Source organism: Heterodontus francisci, unplaced genomic scaffold (genome assembly GCF_036365525.1).
Source record: "Heterodontus francisci isolate sHetFra1 unplaced genomic scaffold, sHetFra1.hap1 HAP1_SCAFFOLD_279, whole genome shotgun sequence".
Lineage (NCBI taxonomy): Eukaryota > Metazoa > Chordata > Chondrichthyes > Heterodontiformes > Heterodontidae > Heterodontus > Heterodontus francisci.
Window position 1 is genome coordinate 2,521,208 of NW_027141885.1, and position 4,913 is coordinate 2,526,120.

Below are 4,913 nucleotides of genomic sequence, written 5' to 3' on the forward strand. Positions count from 1 at the left end.
GGTTTATCTGACTGTGGGTCATGATATACACAGTGTGTCAGTGAGTGTGTTAATATTAATCTGTGTTCTCTGTCAATGTGTTAATATTCCTGAGGACAGTGGGGGTGTTTTACACTTCACAGGGTGTATCTGACTGTGGGTCATGATATACACAGTGTGTCAGTGAGTGTGTTAATATTAATCTGTGTTCTCTGTCAGTGTGTTAATATTACTGAGGACAGTGGGGGTGTTTTACACTTCACAGGGTGTATCTGACTGTGGGTCATGATATACACAGTGTGTCAGTGAATGTGTTAATATTAATCTGTGTTCTCTATCAGTGTGTTAATATTACTGAGGACAGAGGGGGTGTTTTACACTTCACAGGGTGTATCTGACTGTGGGTCATGATGTACACAGTGTGTCAGTGAGTGTGTTAATATTAATCTGTGTTCTCTGTCAGTGTGTTAATATTACTGAGGACAGTGGGGGTGTTTTACACTTCACAGGGTGTATCTGACTGTGGGTCATGATATACACAGTGTGTCAGTGAGTGTGTTAATATTAATCTGTGTCCTCTGTCAGTGTGTTAATATTACTGAGGACAGTGGGGGTGTTTTACACTTCACAGGGTTTATCTGACTGTGGGTCATGATGTACACAGTGTGTCAGTGAGTGTGTTAATATTAATCTGTGTTCTCTGTCAGTGTGTTAATATTACTGAGGACAGTGGGGGTGTTTTACACTTCACAGGGTGTATCTGACTGTGGGTCATGATATACACAGTGTGTCAGTGAGTGTGTTAATATTAATCTGTGTTCTCTGTCAGTGTGCTAATATTCCTGAGGACAGTGGGGGTGTTTTACACTTCACAGGGTGTATCTGACTGTGGGTCATGATGTACACAGTGTGTCAGTGAGTGTGTTAATATTAATCTGTGTTCTCTGTCAGTGTGTTAATATTACTGAGGACAGTGGGGGTGTTTTACACTTCACAGGGTGTATCTGACTGTGGGTCATGATGTACACAGTGTGTCAGTGAGTGTGTTAATATTAATCTTTGTTCTCTGTCAGTGTGTTAATATTACCGAGGACAGTGGGGTGTTTTACACTTCACAGGGTGTATCTGACTGTGGGTCATGATATACACAGTGTGTCAGTGAGTGTGTTAATATTAATCTGTGTTCTCTGTCAGTGTGTTAATATTACTGAGGACAGTGGGGATGTTTTACACTTCACAGGGTTTATCTGACTGTGGGTCATGATATACACAGTGTGTCAGTGAGTGTGTTAATATTAATCTGTGTTCTCTGTCAATGTGTTAATATTCCTGAGGACAGTGGGGGTGTTTTACACTTCACAGGGTGTATCTGACTGTGGGTCATGATATACACAGTGTGTCAGTGAGTGTGTTAATATTAATCTGTGTTCTCTGTCAGTGTGTTAATATTACTGAGGACAGTGGGGGTGTTTTACACTTCACAGGGTGTATCTGACTGTGGGTCATGATATACACAGTGTGTCAGTGAGTGTGTTAATATTAATCTGTGTTCTCTGTCAGTGTGTTAATATTACTGAGGACAGAGGGGGTGTTTTACACTTCACAGGGTGTATCTGACTGTGGGTCATGATGTACACAGTGTGTCAGTGAGTGTGTTAATATTAATCTGTGTTCTCTGTCAGTGTGTTAATATTACTGAGGACAGTGGGGGTGTTTTACACTTCACAGGGTGTATCTGACTGTGGTTCATGATATACACAGTGTGTCAGTGAGTGTGTTAATATTAATCTGTGTCCTCTGTCAGTGTGTTAATATTACTGAGGACAGTGGGGGTGTTTTACACTTCACAGGGTGTATCTGACTGTGGGTCATGATATACACAGTGTGTCAGTGAGTGTGTTAATATTAATCTGTGTTCTCTGTCAGTGTGTTAATATTCCTGAGGACAGTGGGGGTGTTTTACACTTCACAGGGTGTATCTGACTGTGGGTCATGATATACACAGTGTGTCAGTGAGTGTGTTAATATTAATCTGTGTACTCTGTCAGTGTTTTAATCTTCCTGAGGACAGTGGGGGTGTTTTACACTTCACAGGGTGTATCTGACTGTGGGTCATGATATACACAGTGTGTCAGTGAGTGTGTTAATATTAATCTGTGTTCTCTGTCAGTGTGTTAATATTCCTGAGGACAGGGGGGGTGTTTTACACTTCACAGGGTGTATCTGACTGTGGGTCATGATATACACAGTGTGTCAGTGAGTGTGTTAATATTAATCTGTGTTCTCTGTCAATGTGTTAATATTCCTGAGGACAGTGGGGGTGTTTTACACTTCACAGGGTGTATCTGACTGTGGGTCATGATATACACAGTGTGTCAGTGAGTGTGTTAATATTAATCTGTGTTCTCTGTCAGTGTGTTAATATTACTGAGGACAGTGGGGGTGTTTTACACTTCACAGGGTGTATCTGACTGTGGGTCATGATATACACAGTGTGTCAGTGAGTGTGTTAATATTAATCTGTGTTCTCTGTCAGTGTGTTAATATTACTGAGGACAGAGGGGGTGTTTTACACTTCACAGGGTGTATCTGACTGTGGGTCATGATGTACACAGTGTGTCAGTGAGTGTGTTAATATTAATCTGTGTTCTCTGTCAGTGTGTTAATATTACTGAGGACAGTGGGGGTGTTTTACACTTCACAGGGTGTATCTGACTGTGGTTCATGATATACACAGTGTGTCAGTGAGTGTGTTAATATTAATCTGTGTCCTCTGTCAGTGTGTTAATATTACTGAGGACAGTGGGGGTGTTTTACACTTCACAGGGTGTATCTGACTGTGGGTCATGATATACACAGTGTGTCAGTGAGTGTGTTAATATTAATCTGTGTTCTCTGTCAGTGTGTTAATATTCCTGAGGACAGTGGGGGTGTTTTACACTTCACAGGGTGTATCTGACTGTGGGTCATGATATACACAGTGTGTCAGTGAGTGTGTTAATATTAATCTGTGTACTCTGTCAGTGTTTTAATCTTCCTGAGGACAGTGGGGGTGTTTTACACTTCACAGGGTGTATCTGACTGTGGGTCATGATATACACAGTGTGTCAGTGAGTGTGTTAATATTAATCTGTGTTCTCTGTCAGTGTGTTAATATTCCTGAGGACAGGGGGGGTGTTTTACACTTCACAGGGTGTATCTGACTGTGGGTCATGATATACACAGTGTGTCAGTGAGTGTGTTAATATTAATCTGTGTTCTCTGTCAGTGTGTTAATATTACTGAGGACAGTGGGGGTGTTTTACACTTCACAGGGTGTATCTGACTGTGGGTCATGATATACACAGTGTGTCAGTGAGTGTGTTAATATTAATCTGTGTTCTCTGTCAGTGTGCTAATATTCCTGAGGACAGTGGGGGTGTTTTACACTTCACAGGGTGTATCTGACTGTGGGTCATGATGTACACAGTGTGTCAGTGAGTGTGTTAATATTAATCTGTGTTCTCTGTCAGTGTGTTAATATTACTGAGGACAGTGGGGGTGTTTTACACTTCACAGGGTGTATCTGACTGTGGGTCATGATGTACACAGTGTGTCAGTGAGTGTGTTAATATTAATCTTTGTTCTCTGTCAGTGTGTTAATATTACCGAGGACAGTGGGGTGTTTTACACTTCACAGGGTGTATCTGACTGTGGGTCATGATATACACAGTGTGTCAGTGAGTGTGTTAATATTAATCTGTGTTCTCTGTCAGTGTGTTAATATTACTGAGGACAGTGGGGATGTTTTACACTTCACAGGGTTTATCTGACTGTGGGTCATGATATACACAGTGTGTCAGTGAGTGTGTTAATATTAATCTGTGTTCTCTGTCAATGTGTTAATATTCCTGAGGACAGTGGGGGTGTTTTACACTTCACAGGGTGTATCTGACTGTGGGTCATGATATACACAGTGTGTCAGTGAGTGTGTTAATATTAATCTGTGTTCTCTGTCAGTGTGTTAATATTACTGAGGACAGTGGGGGTGTTTTACACTTCACAGGGTGTATCTGACTGTGGGTCATGATATACACAGTGTGTCAGTGAATGTGTTAATATTAATCTGTGTTCTCTATCAGTGTGTTAATATTACTGAGGACAGAGGGGGTGTTTTACACTTCACAGGGTGTATCTGACTGTGGGTCATGATGTACACAGTGTGTCAGTGAGTGTGTTAATATTAATCTGTGTTCTCTGTCAGTGTGTTAATATTACTGAGGACAGTGGGGGTGTTTTACACTTCACAGGGTGTATCTGACTGTGGGTCATGATATACACAGTGTGTCAGTGAGTGTGTTAATATTAATCTGTGTCCTCTGTCAGTGTGTTAATATTACTGAGGACAGTGGGGGTGTTTTACACTTCACAGGGTTTATCTGACTGTGGGTCATGATGTACACAGTGTGTCAGTGAGTGTGTTAATATTAATCTGTGTTCTCTGTCAGTGTGTTAATATTACTGAGGACAGTGGGGGTGTTTTACACTTCACAGGGTGTATCTGACTGTGGGTCATGATATACACAGTGTGTCAGTGAGTGTGTTAATATTAATCTGTGTCCTCTGTCAGTGTGTTAATATTACTGAGGACAGTGGGGGTGTTCTACACTTCACAGGGTGTATCTGACTGTGGGTCATGATGTACACAGTGTGTCAGTGAGTGTGTTAATATTAATCTGTGTTCTCTGTCAGTGTGTTAATATTCCTGAGGACAGTGGGGGTGTTTTACACTTCACAGGGTGTATCTGACTGTGGGTCATGATATACACAGTGTGTCAGTGAGTGTGTTAATATTAATCTGTGTTCTCTGTCAGTGTGTTAATATTACTGAGGACAGTGGGGGTGTTTTACACTTCACAGGGTGTATCTGACTGTGGGTCATGATGTGCACAGTG